The sequence below is a fragment of the Lissotriton helveticus genome, chromosome 11 (assembly GCF_964261635.1).
Source record: "Lissotriton helveticus chromosome 11, aLisHel1.1, whole genome shotgun sequence".
In the NCBI taxonomy this organism is placed as follows: domain Eukaryota; kingdom Metazoa; phylum Chordata; class Amphibia; order Caudata; family Salamandridae; genus Lissotriton; species Lissotriton helveticus.
In genome coordinates, this window is record NC_136072.1 from 816,868,710 (window position 1) to 816,886,941 (window position 18,232).

Here is an 18,232-nt window from a genome sequence, read left to right on the forward strand (position 1 = left end):
GATTGCGAAAGGAAGTGAAAGATCTGGTGAATCTGTCAAGCTATTAGCAGGTGAAGAAGATGGGGTCAGTGTTTGCTCTTTGAAGAAAAGTGTTGATGAAAACAAATAAATGTCTTAATCTAATCTCACTATGGCATGTTACAGATGTGGATCCTATGCGCCTTTGGGTAATACTTTTTCTAACACCCCTGCGCAAGGAAAGAAGAGTAATACGCGTAAAAAACTAGGGGCCAGATGTAGGAAGTCTAATACCGGTCGGTAACGGCCGAAATTACCGAATTTTGGTCGTTGCCGACCGGTATTAGGCTTTTCAGATATAGGAGGCCACATTTCAGGATTCGGTAATTTACCGAATCGGTAATTTAAGAAATCGGTAAATTACAGAATTCTTAAAATACTGATTCGGTAAATTACCGAATCTGTAATGTAGGGAGCACTCAAGTGAGTGCTTCTTAAATTTAAGGATTCGTTATTTACCACCAACTATTAGTTGGTGGTAAATAACGAATTCCTTTTAAAAATCAATTTTTTGCTTTTTATTCAGTGCCATGTGGCAGACATACATGCCCTTATGGCATGTATGTGTGCCACATGTGCAACCATGCACTATTCAGGGGTGCAACAGGGTCTCTATGTGACACCCTGCCACCCTTGAAATGGTTCCCCCTATTACCAATTCTGTATTTACCGATTCAGTATTTACCGAATCGGTAATTCCCATTCATTCCTATGGGCCTCCAGGCCCATAGGAATGAATGGGAATTACTGAATCGGTATTTACCGATTCGGTAAATACCGAATCGGTAAATACCGGTTCTTAATTACCGAATCTAAATCCCATTTACCTATTCTTAAATACCGAATCGGTAAAATTCGGTATTTAAGAATAGGTAAATTGAGATTACCTACATCTGGCCCTAGGACACTTTATGCGGGTATGTAAGGCTAGCAATTTACCTCCACTAAAATTTAGTAGTGTGCTAGATTGTGATCAAGTCATAGGAGATAGACTAACCAATTTAGGGCCAGATGTAGGTCGGTCGGTAACGGGCGAAAATCGGTATTTTCGGCCGTTACCGACCGGTATATGGGTGACAGGTATGTAGGGGGCATTATTTTAACGAATCGGTAAAATTACCGATTCTGTAATTTTACCGATTCGGTAAAATAAAATAAAAAATAAAAAAATCGGTAAATTTACCGATTCTGAGGCACCGAGATGTAGGTGGGACTCTTCAGAGTCCCAGAGGCCTTACAGAATCGGTATTTTACCATCAAATCCAATTTGATGGTAAAATACCGATTCCGGTGTGCATGCACATGTGTGCATGCACACCTATGCCATGTGACAGGCAGACCTGCCCTTAGGGCATGTATGCCTGCCACATGGCACCCGAGCCTGTTTTGGGGGTGCCAGAGGGTGTCAAAGTGACACCCCCTACACCCTTGTGCAAATCGGTATTTACCGATTCGGTAAATACCGAATCGGTAATGCCCATTCATTCCTATGGGCTTCAAAGCCCATAGGAATGAATGGGCATTACCGATTCGGTATTTACCGAATCGGTAAATACCGAATTCTTCAGAATCGGTATTCCAGCACATCTGGAATACCTACATATCCACCCCTTAGATTTACCGATTTTTAATTACCGAATCAGTAAAATTCGGTAATTAAAAATCCGTAAATCTATTTTACCTACATCTGGGCCTTAGTGTTAATGATGGATGTGGTAAATTATAGAGGAGTAGCAGCGAGTAAAAACTGACCTTTCTGTGAGGTGTTGATTAATGAAGTTAAGTTTACAATAATGGTGGATTCAGATTTGCCGTTCACAATGATTTCAGAATTCACTTTCAAGAAGCTATGGTGTGATGTCAAATTAAAGAGTCCTTACATCAGAGTTATAGCTTATGGTGACGCAGAAATCGAAACTCTAGGATTTTTTTAGACTAGAGTTTTCTGGAATAAGCATTTACACCAAAGTGTATGTTGCTGTGATGGGATGTGACATAATGGGTTGGGTGGATCAAGGAAAACTAGGGATTGTCCTAATACCTGGCATTCATTGACACTGGATCACAAGGCTTGGAAGACATTCTTAAACAAATATCATGTGGTGTTATACAATAAAATAGGTGCGGTCAGAGGATTTAAGTATAAGATTATTGTGAAAGAAGGAGCTATTCCTGTGGCTCATAAAGTCAGGGATGTGCTGTTGAGTGTTAGATCTGACCTTGAAAAACACGTAAAGGAGTTAGTCGATGCTAAGGTTATTGAAGCAGCATCCAAACGGATCAGTGTCATTGTCATTGCAAAAAAGAAGGGGTGGACGGCATCAGATTATGTGCTGATTTGAGGCAATTGAACACAATTTTTGTAGTAGAATGCCATCCTCTACCCAAAATTCAAGACGAGTTGTCCTTTATTGGCGACGTTTGATATCTTAGTAAAATTGAGCTCAGGTCCGCGTATCATCAAGTGCAATTAGAAAAGAATTACCAGCTACTCACCTCATTTATAATACCATTTGGGGCTTTCAAATATTTAACCCTGCCATTCGGTCTAGTATCGGCAGCTCGCGTTTAAAAAAATGTATGTATCATTTGTTTAAAGTAGTAACTGGAGTTGTAGCCTTCCAGGTTGACTTGCTTATATTTGCCAAATCGGTGAGGGAGCATATTATAATTTGGGATTAGGTATTCACTATTCTGTAGGAACGTGGCATGACTGTTTCATTGGCTACGCTTTTAACTCAAGCAGTCGATTATTTAGGCCACAGGATTCCTTCCAATTGTATTCAGCCCAAGACTAACCTTTTGGAAGCCGTCCAGGAAGCCCTAATCCTAAACATAAGGATGAACTGAGATCGTTCATTGGTCTTAGTGACTATTATTCCAGATTAGTTCGGGGATATGCCACTTTAATGGAACCACTCCAAAAAATTCTCAGAAAAAATAAAACATTTCCAAGATATTAACCAGATTTTCTTGAGTGATCCTGCTCTAAAGACATTTTGTAGTGGCTTTAAATGCTTTGTAACTGTGGACACCAGCGCAGTAGGACTTGGAACTGTATTATGCCAAAAGGCAAATGGAACTAAACATACCATTGCATTTGCGTCCAGAATTTTGAAAGACGCAAAAAAATACAGCACTATTGAAAGAGAGGTATTAGCCTGTGTCTGGGCCATTGATACGTTGAAAACGTATTTGTGGGGATCTCAGTTAATCCTTCACACTGATCAAAAGCCTTTAACTTACCTATTGGGTGATAAGGGTGTAGCATCAGCCTCTTCACACTTGTTGAAAATTCTTGCCAGGCTGGAGGAGTATAATTTTGAAATACAGATTATTTCAGGGAGTGTCAATTGTAGAGCGGAATGCATGCTTCCTTTGCCTGATGTAATGAATTCAGAGCAAGGTGAGGAATGTGAGGATGAGTGTGTGATTGACCCAATCAATATAATTAGTCATGGTCATGGTCTCATAGAAGAAAAGGAGTGGTTATCAGCAAGTAGTCAGGATGTGACATTGGCTAAAGTGATGAAGTTTGTGCAAAAAGGTTGGCCAACTCAACTCAAAGGGGAGATTTTGAATTTTGAACATGTGGTTGATGAGCTATTTGTAGAAGATGGAGTCCTGTTAAGGATATATAGGTTTGTTCCACCTGTAGCTTTAAGATCTACAGTGGTGTTATTGGCTCATGCTGGATCATTTGGGTTCTTCTTCTACAAAAAGGATTCTAAGGCAGACTTTTTGGTGGCCAGCCGTGCATTTTATTTTATTTTGTAGTTTATAGAGCGCGCAGCTACCCCCTAAGGGGTGTCCCGGCGCTAGAACCAGAGCCTCAAGGGAAGAGGGAAGGAAAGGAGGCAACACGTTGGGGATCAGAGTCCGGAGAACAGCCAGGTTTTTAATCTGGCCCGGAAGATTGGTTCAGAAGGACAGAACCTAAGATCGATAGGGAGACGGTTCCACAGTTTAGCTGAGATAACGCTGAACCCTCTGCCGCCCATTCTGGCGCGTCGAAAGCGAGGAGAGACCAGGAGCCGTAGGTTGTTAGATCTCAGGGATCTAATGGAATGAGATATGGACACTCACTTTTTCAGGTAGTTGGGTCCAAGGTCGTTAATAGCACGGAAAGCGAGAGTAAGGATCTTGAACTGAATACGGCTAGCAATGGGGAGCCAGTGGAGCTCCTTGCGGTAAGCGGTGACTGACTGGCGGTAAGGGATATTTCCGATCAGTCTGGCCGCCGCGTTCTGAACGATCTGGAGTCGATCGATCAGATACTGAGGAGCGCCAGCGTATAAGCTGTTGGCGTAGTCCAGGTGGGACGTGATGAGGGCCTGGGTGACTGTTCGGCGGGCGTCCAAGGGGAGGTAGGGAAGTATCTTCCTGATCATGCGTAGCTTCATGAAGCAGGCAGAAGTGACCTTGTTGACTTGGGATTTACATGAGAGAGAGTCGTCAAACTGATAGCCTAGGTTGCGAGCTGAATGGACAGGGGAGGGAGCGGGGTCAAGTGCCGTGGGCCACCACCGTGAGGGGGGGATAGGGTTTTTCTGGTTGAAAAACAGCACCTCTGTCTTATCCGCATTGAGTCTTAGATGATTGTTAGTCATCCAGACGCGAATGCCGTCAAGACATTGGCGGAAGTTGGCAAATGTGGAGTCCGAGTGGTCTCTGAAGGAAAATATCAGCTGAGTATCGTCAGCATAAGAGACCACTCTGACTCCACAGGACTCCACCACGGCGGCCAGGGGTGCGAGATAGACGTTGAAAAACAGAGGACTGAGGGCCGAACCCTGCGGCACGCCACACAGCAAGGGTTTATCCTCCGATTTAAAAGGCCTAAGCATCACCCTCTGACTTCTTCCAGTGAGGAAGGATTCAATCCAGGTAAGGGCAGTGCCACCGATGCCGACCTGCTTGAGGCGGTCTAGGAGGGTAGAGTGGGAGACCGTATCAAAGGCGGCGGATAGGTCGAGGAGGACAAGCATGGCCTCCTCGCCCCTATCCACACATTCACGAATGGTCTCAGCCACTTCCAGAAGAGCCGTCTCAGTGCTGAAACCCGCACGAAATCCGGATTGTGAGTCGTGCAACAGAGAGTTGTTCTCCAAATACTCCGTTAGTTGCAGTTGCACGGCCTTTTCCAGGATTTTTGCGGGTTTGGGGAGGAGGGAGATGGGACGGTAGTTAGCAAATATAGAGGGGTCGGCATCGGGCTTTTTCAGGATAGGGACTACCAGTGCTTCCTTCCACGTGGTAGGGAAGAAACCGTGATGAAGGGAGGCATTCCAAATAGAGAGAAAGGAGTGGGCCAGTGAAGGGGCCAACTCACCCATGAGTTTGGCAGGGATAGGGTCGGAAGGAGCACCAGATCTGCATTGGGTGAATAGCCTGAGTGCGGTCTCAAGAGTCAGCTTGTTGAAGGACTGTAGGGAGGCGGATATAGGGGGCCTTGTGTTGGGGGACTGGGGGGATAACCCACTGGGGAATGAGGCACAGAGATTATTTATTTTTTCCAGGAAGTAGTCCGAGAGTCCATCACATAGTGCCTGGCTAGCGGAGTTCTGCGTGGCCCTGGCGGGGGGGTTGATGAAATTTTTGACAATGGTGAAGAGGGTTTTAGATGAGTTCTTGGCGTTAGCAATTTGTAGTGAGAAGTGATCTCTCATAGTTGTTTTTTTATTTTTAAGGAAATTTTTCAGAGCGGATTTGTAAATGACTTTGGCTTCAGGGTCGTAGTTCTGCCTCCACTTGCGTTCGAGTACTTTACATCTACTTTTTTCCTCACGGAGGGTGGTAGAGAACCACGGAGCAGATGGGCGGGACCTGGTGGAGGAGATGGATTTAAGAGGGGCGATAGAGTCAATGGCTTGTATTAGTGCAGTATTGAGCCTGGAAACATTTCCGTCAATGTCCATGGAAAGGGGGTCCGGTTGAAAGTGGAATAATGGGTCTAAGGTGGCACAGGTGACCTTATGCCATTTTCTCCCCGGCTCTTTTCTGGGTACCGAAGGGACAGGTTTCGAGCCCACCGTAAGGTCGAAAGGGATAAGATAGTGGTCAGACCAGGTGAGAGGGAGGGAGGGAAGGACTGTGATGTTGGGGAAGTTGGCAAAAATTAGATCAAGGGTGTGTCCAGCTCTGTGAGTAGGGCCCTTGACTAATTGTAGTAGGTTCAGACTCTGCATAGTTTCCGTCAGGTTGCTCGCTTTTGGGCAGAGAGAATTATCAACATGAAGGTTGAAATCACCCAGCACCAAAAAGTGTTGGTGTTTGAGGGAGAGATCGGCCAACTGGTGAATAAGTGCAGTAAGTGAGAGAGTGGAAGCAGTTGGGGGATTGTAGACTAATATACCCGCCAATATTACTGCCGCGGAATCCGAGACAGAGAAGTACATAGCTTCTATAATCCCGATATTTGTCAGTTTGGTGGTGATCAGATGCAGATGGGATTTGAGTATGATGGCTAGACCACCTCCTGATTTGCCCCCAGCTCGATTGATGCCCTTTATGGTGTAACCTGGCGGGGTGGCTAGGTGGATATCAGGGGTAGAAGAGTCTGTAATCCAAGACTCAGTGAGAAATAGAATGTCCCAATCCTCAGAGATAATTGACATCCAAATCTCATTAGCATGGCGGGGCAATGACCTGCAATTGACCAGGCCTGCTTTCAGCATCAGGGGATGAGACAGGCGGTTAGGCATGTTAGGTCGGGGAGGGGGACGGAGGCTCCAAGGCGGGAGCGTAAAGTTACAGTGAGGGCAGTAGAAAGGAGAGTTCTCCAAGTGATCAGGGCTACAGCGTGTAGTAGTAGAACAGGTTGTGGGGTTTAAAAGGAATAGTTGGGATTTGGTCCAGCTAGTGCGGACAGAGACAGCCGGACGGGCAGGGGGACTGGCCCTGGGCACGGTCCAGGCGCGGACGGGCGCAGACGGGCTTGCCTTAGGCGCGCCCGTCCGCTGCGCGTACGGAAATGACACATGCTATAAGCAGGTGAGAGTGGGGCGTGGCCTCCAAGGGGGCGTGGTCGAATCGCACGCCGGCAATGGCGCCGAGTTTGTTTGTTTGTAGAGAAACCCGCTGTCAGCGCTGGGGCAGCTGAGCGGAGATTTTAGCGGTCACGAGTCTTGTGTAGCAGGTAAGAGTGCTTTTAAAATCAGCAGAAATATAGAGTGACACACAAAGTATAAAAACAATTTTACTCTAACTCCCGGCTTTTCGCCTCAGGAGGATCAAGGTTCTGGCAGGCAGCGCTGTGGCTTCTGCTTAAATACCTGGACAGAAGGGGGCGTGGCCTCCAAGGGGGCGTGGTCGAATCGCACGCCGGCAATGGCGCCGAGTTTATTTGTTTGTAGAGAAACCCGCTGTCAGCGCTGGGGCAGCTGAGCGGAGATTTTAGCGGTCACGAGTCTCTTGTAGCAGGTAAGAGTGCTTTTAAAATCAGCAGAAATATAGAGTGACACACAAAGTATAAAAACAATTTTACTCTAACTCCCGGCTTTTCGCCTCAGGAGGATCAAGGTTCTGGCAGGCAGCGCTGTGGCTTCTGCTTAAATACCTGGACAGAAGGGGGCGTGGCCTCCAAGGGGGCGTGGTCGAATCGCACGCCGGCAATGGCGCCGAGTTTATTTGTTTGTAGAGAAACCCGCTGTCAGCGCTGGGGCAGCTGAGGGGAGATTTTAGCGGTCACGAGTCTTGTGTAGCAGGTAAGAGTGCTTTTAAAATCAGCAGAAATATAGAGTGACACACAAAGTATAAAAAAATTTTACTCTAACTCCCGGCTTTTCGCCTCAGGAGGATCAAGGTGCATAAAGATGTATACATAATGATGGAGATGTGTAGAGTGTATCTTATCTAATAGGCACGGGAAAATGACACTCCCTTGTTACTGGTACCATTTCCCCAAAAAGCTTCTGAAAAGCTAGCATTGAATGTTGTGGGACCTATTAATGCTATTAAGCACAAATTGGGGTACATGATTGTGGCCATACATTATTTTTCCAAATGGGTATATTATGAGTTTGTTGAGGAGATGAGCACAGCAACACATTTTTTGGCCGACATTTTTGCTGTTGGAGGTTTGCCAGCTGAAATAGTTACCGATAAAGGTGTGCAATTAGTGTCTGACACAATGGAAAGGTTTTTAAAAGAAAGGGGTTAGAAGCATTAAACTGTGGCATTGTATAGTGCACAAGCCAATGGCGCTGTGGAAAGAGCAAATAGAACACTGAACTGCCCTGACACGTGGAATGGATATGGTGGAGTACTTGAGGGATAAGATATGGATGTATCATAATACCTCACATGCCGTAACATGGATGTCACCCATTGAATTGCTAAGAGAAGGAATACATCGTCTAATTTGGTTCCGGGATGGTTGGTAGAGAGAAGTTTTGGGAGGAAGGGAAAGAGATTTGATGAGAAGCAGTTGAGAGTTAAGGTGAAGCAAGCACAAGAGAAGATTATACGTCAGAATTAAAAGTTGCACAATATCAGGGAATTTAATATAGTTATTGGCTCTTTGGCGATGTTAAAGAACATAAGAAACAAGTGATATAGAACTGATTTAAATTTTCAAAGCTGGTTCAAGGTTGTGTAGATTTCACACACTGCTGTGAAATTATCAGAAGGACGCTGGTGGTCCAAAAGAAATGTGTTACCTTTGAATGAATTCCAGTGTGTGGTTATGGACAATAAATTAAATGCTAAAAATGATTTTTGGTGGGGACATATTTTCAATGACAAAAGTACGGATAGTGAGAGTAGGACAGAAGCTGTTGCAAATCAGCAGCGGACCATTGATGTACTTCCAGGTCAGGACAAAGAAAAGTCTGTTATGCCTAAGGTAGCAAATACGTTGTAGGATGCAAATGGACCTTTGATGGAAGAAAGTTCTCTTGTGCTGGATGGTGCTAATGCATGTCCAATGGTCACTAAACATGGTGGAATCTTTTTTAAACGGAGTATCTTAATGATTTTGATTGTTAACCTAACATTGCATTTTCAGGAAATCTCATCTTATGGACTTAATAGAAGGAAAACAATATTGACTGTTTGTTCATGCACCTAAAGTATTTATATACCTTCCCATATTTACATGAAGTTCTTGTAAATGTATGTTTTTTAGTTTTAGTTTTTGGGGGTTTATTTATTTGTTTTGGGAGGGAAGATGTTGTAGTGTGTGGCTGGATGTGTAGTGCGTGGCTGGTTGTGTAGCCCATGGCACGTTGTCACGCGAAGTTATGTGAGAGGATTCCAGTTCTGGAATCGGGTTTCTAGCAAGTCAACAGTTGGAAATCAGATCTCAGTGCTGGTGGATGTGAGTTGGTGGGCTCCATGCTTATACTAAATAGCGAAGATTTGAGGTGCAAGATAATCTTGCAGTGTATTATTTACATCGCGTCACAGAGCCTTATCCCTCCCTGTTATCCTATCAAGACAGCTCTGAGAGTGAGAGACTTGTTCCCGAGTAGATATTTCTTTGACTGAGCTGAACTTTAAATCACTGGCAATATTAATATATTATCAACTACGCCTTTCAGCCCAAAAAATATTGGCATCTACGCAAACATTGCAAAGTGAGCGACTAGGGAACGATTCACCACTCAGGATAAGTGAGACAAGGACCTCTGGCTCACAATCTCAGATAAATGCTGGAAATACCGTTGTATTCAAGTTAAAAACATGTTGTTCATTTATAGAAACATACTTTATCATTTCAAATTCCTCCATAGACTGTACATCAAACCTGAACATAAGGCAAGATTTACAGAAGGTGGGTCTGTTTAGTGCGGGAAATGTACAGACAAGAACAAGAGCATTGTATAGGTGGCTCTGCCCACCTATACAATGCATCTAGTAGGAGGTACTCTCTACTGTACATCGAATGTCGGACACATGGATTGATATTTATCCTGTCACTGCCCTTTGGGTTAAACTATGGACATTTCAAAAGATACTGCAAATTGATATCAATTGCACTAATACTGGCGAAGAGACATATTTAAATATAGTGAATGAATGCAGCCACACTTTAGCACCAACCATCAATAGCTAAGGCTATCCTGATACGGCCTAGGATGGAGACTCGCAGACTTGCCAGGGAAAAATCATTTACGTTACTCTACAATGCTGTTACCCCGTATTTTATACACCGCAAAATCTTTTACAATGCAGGGCTTTACACCGCAAACTATTACAACGTAATTCCCAAAGTAACGCCCCTGAGGAGTTAGCATAGTAAATTGCGTTGTAATGGGGGATGCGCTATAAAGGATTGGGATGTAAAGCCCTGCGTTGTAAAAGATTTTTCAGTGTAAAAACTGCGGGGTAATGGCACGCGGAGTAAAAGTGTGCAGGGTAAAGTGTCTATTTACTTGCTAAAACGACCAGGGTCAAGAAGGATTCCCAACCAGTGTCCACCATGCCAAAGGTATTGGCCAACTATTGTTGATTTCTTCAGATCCAACTCATATTATTCAATCAAACAGCATTTGCAGAGCACAAAACTGTCATCCCTAGGGGTAACTGGGCACTGTATCTCCGTCGAAGAGCCAGGTCTTGAGTCTCTTTCTTAAATCTTCAAGCAAGGGGGCTGTATGGAGCTCAAGGGAATGTTGCTCCAGGTCTTGGCAGCGATGTAGGAGAAGGTTTGGCCACTGCTGTGGATTCAGGGAGTGTGTGCGAGGGCGAGTGAGTAGGATCACCGTTGTCTGGTAGGTTGGTGGAAGTTCAATCGATGGTTGAGGTAGGCAGGTCCTAGGTTGTGGGGGGGCTTTGTAGGCTTGTGTGAGGATCTTGAACTAGCATCTTTTCTAGATGGGGAGCCAGTGGAGATCTCTTAGGTGGAGGACAATGTTGGTTTGTTTGGGGAGGTTCAGGATGAGTCTGGCTGCAGCGTTCTGGATGGTCTGGAGTCTTTTGAGGAGCTGAGTGGAGATGCTAGCATAGAGGGCATTGCCATAGTTGAGGAGGCTGGTGACGAGGGCCTGATGATGGTGTATCTTCTGTCTGTTGGAATCCATCGGAAGATTCTACGGAGCATACAAAGTGTGTAGAAGCAGGGGGAGGCAGCTACTTTAACTTGTTGTTTCATGGACAGTTGGCTGTTGAGGGTAATGCCGAGATTCCATGCGTGGTCGGTCAGTGTGGATAAGGGTCTGAGTTCTGTAGGCCACCAGCTGTGGTTCCATGCAGAGGTGTTCTTCTCAAAGATCAGCACTTCTGGTTTTTTCAGAGCTGAGTTGGAGGCTACCTTTGGTCATGGCGTTGCAGAAGATGGCTATGGCGTTGGAGGGGTCCTCAGCAACGGAGAAGATCAGTTGAGTGTCATCTGCGTAGGAGATTATGTTGAGTCCGTGGGATCTGACATGTCTGCTAGGAGGGCTATGTAGACGTCGAACAGGGTTGGGCTGAGAGATGATCCTTTTAGTACGCCGCATATGATTTCTTTGGGTGCAGAGGTGAAGGGAGGCAGTTGGATACTCTGTGTGCGTTCTGTGAGGAAGTAGGCGATCCACTTGAGGGCTTTTTGCTATATGGCTATGTTGTGGAGTCTGTTGATGAGGGTTTTGTGGGCGACTGCATTGAATGCCGTGGAGAGGTCAAGGAGGATCAGGGTCATGGTTTCGCCACAGTTGAGGAGTGTTCTGATGTCATCAGTGGTGGTGATCAGCGCGGTCTCAGTGCATTTAACATACTCATATAACATCCAAATGCCTGAAGTGGTGCCTCATGACTATGGCAGTAGCAGAGAGGCAGCCATGGCAATAGCAGAGAGGCACCTCCTGCCTCCTAGGACACTGCAGATTACCTAGCTTTGCAGTTACAGTTGGCTGGACACATCCCCAGAACCCTGCAGAGCTGGCTACCCAAGAAGTAACTTTCTTCCACTGTGTGCTGAGGAAGGCAGCAGAAGTATTAGAGCTACCATTGCCTGCGGTGGAGACCAAGTCCAGAATCCCTAAAGAGGTCCTGCAGCCCACTCTGGCATTTTTGGAGCTTCTGCTTCCATTTCACGAAGCCTTGCTTGATCCTATGAACGATGTTTGACACAACCCCACCTGTGCTCAAGCCCTTAAATAGTTGGTTGATGGACAGTAAATGCTGTCTCAAGGTGATCCCGCCTTCCTCTCCGCCCATGGCTCCCAAAGAGTTTGGTGTTGGAAGCCTCGTTTTGCACCAGACGGAATCCAGGGTCTTTCCCCTTGGTTCGTCTGAATAGGCAATCTAAAACATAAGAGACAACAAAGAAGAACTTTTTTGCCAGCAGGTTAGCCCTGCGGTAAATGAGCACTGCATGCCTGCTCTCCACGTTTACCAACTATACATTGGTGGTTACTAGTTTACCAGAACACTTACAGAACCATTATGCTGAGGTGGTGAGGGATGGCCAGGACAATTCTAGGCAGATCATCAGGGCAGGCCTGAACAGAGTGGACTCTGGCTTAGGTCCATGGGCTCCTCTGCACCCTGAAGAAGCATGCATGGCTAAGGTCCACCAAATTCTCATAGGGTGTGCAAGTGATCCTAATGGACATGTCATTTGATGGCTCTGCTTTGTTCGGGTATAAGGCCGAAACTGTCTTGATGAGCTTCAAGGTAGAAAGACTGACTGCTAAATTATTGTGCCTCTAGCCTGGACTACAAGCAGTTTAGGACATTTCAAGGCTTCTATATAGATTTTACCTTTCCCCAGAGTCAGAGCAGCAGCAAAGGAAAATGCTCAGAGGCTCAGAAACCTCCTCCCCACCACATCCCCTTGCAGGCCACTTTAGTTTCTCGTACGTGAGCATGTGCAGGCTTGGAAGCACATTTTGTTAGACCAGTCAGTCATGCAGATCATTGAAAGAGGGTATTCCTTTATTTTCCAGCAGGCACCTCTCCAAATCCCTACATGCATTACCCTCAGTCAGAAGATCATTTTTTGATACTGCAAAAGGATGTGGCAGCCCATTTGCAGATAGGAGCTATGAGTTTCTCTCAGAGTAGGTATTTGGGGAGGGTTGCTACTCCCTGTACTTTCTGGTTCCCAAGAAGGACACGGGTCGTTGTCGAATCCTAGTCCTCAGGTTGTTGAACATTTATCTGGGCACAAGATGTTCCTGGCTCAGGTGCTTTTGGTGCTGGAAGTGGAAGACTGGATGGTGTCTGTTGACTTGCAGGATGGATATTTCCACATACTGATTTTGCAGTTGCACAAGAGGTACCTGTGGTATGTGGTAGGTTCTGCACACTACCAGTTTGTGATCACGCCTTTAGGGCTAACATCGGTATCCTAAGTCTTCTACAAGGTCATTGCTGTGGATGTGACACTTCTACGAAGGTCAGGGATTTCAGTGTGTCCTTACCTCAACAATTGGATGCGCAAGGTAAGCTTGCTGTATCTAGTGTTTGACTATTTATGGCAACAGCACGCCTTTTGTTCTATGTGGGGTTTTCATCAATATACCCAAATCTCACATAGAGCCTTCTCAGCACCTCTTGTTTACACACACAGTACTGGACACAACATCCTGAGAGCCTTTCTTCCTGCACAGAGGACTCTGCATATTTGGTTATGATTTCTGTCTTGAGGGTTCTTCACCCATAAGGTCTGCTGGTGTCCTGCATTCTGTTGGTCACATATGCAGGCTGGAACATGAGGGCTCTCCAGTGGCAGTGTTTCCAGCATGGAGATCATTTGTCAGACACCATCAGGAATTCTGGGGACACTGCTGCAAACTTGTGCTGGTGGTTGGTATAGGTGTGTAGGAAAACATCGGTCAGTGGGAGACCACTTTGGTCCTCGTGTAGCCTCGTGTAGCCTAGGCTACTAAAGTATTCAAAGCAACGCATGTAGAGCAAGGTAATGTAGTCCTGGCGGGACAGGTTATGCATTATATGCTGGGACACAAGCTTTGGTATGACATCGCATTATTAACAGCATAAAAGGAGTCACATAGTGTTATTTTTTGGTAATAGTTCTGGTGTTCACACAGAAAGTGAAAGTGCATGAAGAGAGGGGTGTTTATGACATTAAAATGTACATCGCATTGGAGAACGCTCGGTTGGTGGCAGCAACCAGGCTCTCTTGGAGCTTAGCAAATCATTTCTGCTCATTGCGCAGTCATTGGTTGACATTGTCGTTGCTCTGGCGCGAGTAAGGCGCCAGCGCTCTTAAAATATTTTTATGCTGTTTTAAAATTTGTGAATACTTCCTATGTCACTACCTTACCGACTGCACTGATTTAATCCTTGTTGCCCGCCCCGTTCCATCGCGGCTGGTGCCGTTTGTGTGGAGGGTGAGGCGAGCCGCCATCTTGGGTGGGGCTGGACCGGATTTAGCGGTCTAGCTCTCCCGGGAGGCAGGCTACAAAACCAATGTGTATACAGGAGCGCAGCGGACGAGCGCAGCGGGCACGCCGACTTCGCGCCGAAGTCGCGCACAAGTCAAGCCCGTCTGCGCCCGTCCGCGGCAGACCGGGGCCAGGGGCCAGAATCCCTGGTCCAAATTACAAATACTCCTCCGCTTCGTTGCTGTCACTTAGACCCCCTGACAGCACTGGACTCGCCCTACCCGCTTACATTTTAAAGCGAGCCGCCACTTATGGTATTTTGAAGCCTGAATTCTATCTAGGAAAAGCTTCTAAGCCAAAACCCGCGTGCCCCTCTTCAACCCCCCATGCCTCTGAAACCACTCTCAAGTGTCTATACATAAATACCAGGTCTATGGTTAAGCACTACTTGGACATTTTTCTTTTGCTCCAAACTGAACAACCAGACTTTTTATTTATCTCAGAGACTTGGCTTAACGAGGGATCCCTGCCTGACATTTTAGCTGCAGTCCCTTCGAACTACTATATACTGCATGCCGACAGGCCAGCTGGTAAAAGGGGCGGAGGGGTTGCTGCGATTATTCGCAACACCCACAAAGTCTCCACCTTACCATCTCTTTGTTTAACAGGATCAGACAGCCTGATTTTTAAAATGGATATGAACACTGGATCACTACTCCTGATCCTCATATACCGCCCCCCTCAAAATATGCCCACGTTTACTGCATCTCTAGCAGAACAACTTGCCCCCTTGATAATTTCTCACAATAAAATTGTGCTGCTGGGAGACTTCAACCTCTGGCTAGACTCGGTTGAGTCTGACTCCCAGGCAGCCATGTTGAAAGAGACCCTCCTAGATATGAACCTCCTCCAACATATTCACCTTTCAACTCATGAGAAAGGGCATAGTCTAGACCAAATTTGGTCTCAAAACATCTCTTTGGCTATTAAGTCCATCACGCCCTGTATCTGGTCAGATCATTTTCTGATCAACTTCACCATGACCACTGAAAGAAGTAGAAAGCCCTTGCCCCAGCTAGGAGGTAAGACTAGAATGTGGAAGAATGTTGACATCCCCGCTTTTATAGGATCCTTAACATCTCGTGTTCCCTCACTTGATCAGGATATTGAAGGAATGGAAGAAGCCTTCTCTGAGTGGCTACTTCAGGCGGCTGATGCTCATGCTCCTCGCACCAACTTTCCCCGCTCTCGCCCCAACGACGCTCACAGGTGGTTTACACCTCACTTGAAAACCGTTAAACTTAAAGTCCGTCAAATGGAGCGAAAGTGGCGGACAGCCTACTCAGGTCAGGACAGGGCTAACTACTGCAAGGCCCGTAAGGATTACCAAAAGCTCATTCTGAGGCACAAAACTAATTACTTTACGGAAAAAATTCTCAAGGCTCAAAATAAATCTAGAGAATTGTTTAATATTGTGGAAGACCTTAGCACTAGTGACAGAACTTCCCTCCCGATGGTCCCCACACAGGAGCTCTGCAACTCACTAAACTCCTTCTTTTTCGATAAAATCTGCACCATTAAACAAAGTATCCTTCCTACTCAGTCTTCTTTTTTCGTTGCAGACACTTGTCACAATGTTGTTACCCTGGATTCTTATCCCCCTATTGAAAATGCCAACCTATGCAAACTCCTCACTAAGGTCAAATCTGGTTCCCCTGATGACATTTGCCCCCCTCACATTTTGAAAGAAGTGGGCACCAGCCTCCCTGGGTGCTTACTCTCCATGTTGAATGGATCACTTATACAGGGTAAAGTCCCAAACAACTTAAAAAAAGCCCTTCTCATTCCCCTTATAAAAAAGGCAGGTGCCAACCCGCTTGATCCGCTCAATTACAGACCGATATCGTTGCTGCCATACTGCGCCAAGCTTCTGGAGTCTCACGTCTGTGACAGCATCTCCACATTCCTGGAGAAATCAGAGTATCTTGCACCTAATCAGGCTGGCTTCCGTCCTTGCCACTCTACCGAGGCGGTCATTCTTTCGGTGCAGAATACTCTGAGGCGGAACGCGGATGTGGGGATCCATCAGGCACTGGTGCTATTGGACCTCTCTGCTGCGTTCGACACGGTCGACCACACCATCTTGGTCGACCGTGTCGAGCAGGCAGGTCTCAGGGGCCCTGCGTTGAGCTGGATCCGCTCATTCATTACTGGCCGAACACAATCGGTCAGACTGGGCTCCTTTACGGCTCCGGCTATACCCACCACCTGCGGAGTACCCCAAGGCTCCTCGTTATCTCCCCTGCTTTTTAATTTGTACCTCCGCCCCCTTTTGTTCTCCCTCAGGAATGCAAAGGCAACCATCTTCAACTACGCTGATGATTTGCAGCTCATCTTTCCTTTAAACACCAAGGACTCTGTGGTTGAATTTCAAAACACCATGTCCCACATTTTGAGTTGGATGAGCTGCAATCATCTGAAACTCAACCCTGGCAAGACCGAACTGGTCTTGCCTGGACAGAGTACACTCAGTTGGAACCCCAGCTTCTGGCCCTCCAGCATGGGCGCTCCCCCATCTAAATCATCTTCGGTTAAGAGCTTAGGTATCTTCATCAGTGAGGACCTCTCTTTAAAAAAACAGGTTGGAGCAGTCGTGTCCTCCAGTTTTTTTCAGTTGAAGAAAATAAAAAAAATAGCTCGTTTCTTCTCCATAGCGGCCCTCACACAGATTGTCATTTCCCTGGTTTTGTCCAGGCTGGACTTTTCCAACAGTCTTTACCTTGGGCTCCAAATGGGAGAGCTTAAACGCCTCCAGCTGGTTCAGAACCAGGCGGCCAGACTCCTTTTGAACATTCCTAGGAGGCAGTCGGTCAGGCTTGGCCTCAAACAGCTACACTGGCTGCCGGTTGAGCAACGTGTAGCCTTCAAAGCTGGGTGCATTATATTTAAGTCTCTGCATGACACTGGCCCCCTGTTCATTAGAGACTTATTTAAGAGATATAGTCCTTCCCGTAATCTCCGGTCCACCCACAAATCTCTCCTGACTGTGCCTCCATTCAAGAGGAAGCGTCTTGGAGGCAGCTGCTTTGACCACCTTGCAGCGGCCTACTGGAATTCTCTTCCCCTCCCTCTAAAACTGAGCGACAACATCCTCAGTTTCAGACACTCTTTGAAGACCTGGCTCTTTTCTCAGGCACATTACTGAGCTGCTTCATTTCCACTAATTGACTGTCGCGCACTGCTCCTTCTATAGCGCCATGAAGCCTCCGGGCGCACGAGCGCTCAATAAATGCTGATTAACATTAACATTAACAACAACAATATGTAAAACTCAAAATTAATTAGTTTCACTAATGGAGTTTTGGTTGTAAAGGTCGACGGCGTTTTGATCTCATGAATGAGAGAGCATTAGGACGAGAGTGTGAGCAGGTAGAATCTATTATTAGGTAAACCAGAAATCAAGCAGTGGTCCCGAAAAGAACAATTAAAACCAACAATTTACCGTAACAATACTAGGAATTAATACCTATACCAATTACGTCAGTGCTACTGGTCAATTAAATTCATGAGCAAGTCAAGAGTGCTACTGAGTAGACTGGTAGATAATTAGGAAGTTTTAGAGGAGGATGGAGACAATCCTTGACTGCACAAGGAGAAGGGGGAATCAATACCTATACCAATTCCTTCTGTAAGCCAGTTACTGTCTGCTACTGGAGAGAGTGCTTGCCACTGAGTAGACAGGTAGAACTAAAGGAAGGTTGGAGGAGGATGGAGTCAATCTGTTGGAAATGGGATCCCCGGCTGGCCAGGGCTTTCGCCAAAGTCAGTCAGAGACCACCACACCCAAGTCAGGGCAAGGGAGTTACACGCCAAGATAACCCCTACTCACCCTCTAGGTAACGTGGCGCGAGCAGCAAGGCTAAACTTGGAGGCGATGT

At 46.1% G+C, this 18,232-nt stretch overlaps 1 protein-coding gene across 13 annotated transcripts in view; it reads left to right on the forward strand.

The window, feature by feature from the left end:
* Window positions 1-18,232, forward strand: part of FAM178B (family with sequence similarity 178 member B) — a 2,777,737-nt gene that overhangs the window by 468,734 nt on the left and 2,290,771 nt on the right. The gene's annotated exons all lie outside the window — the stretch shown is intronic.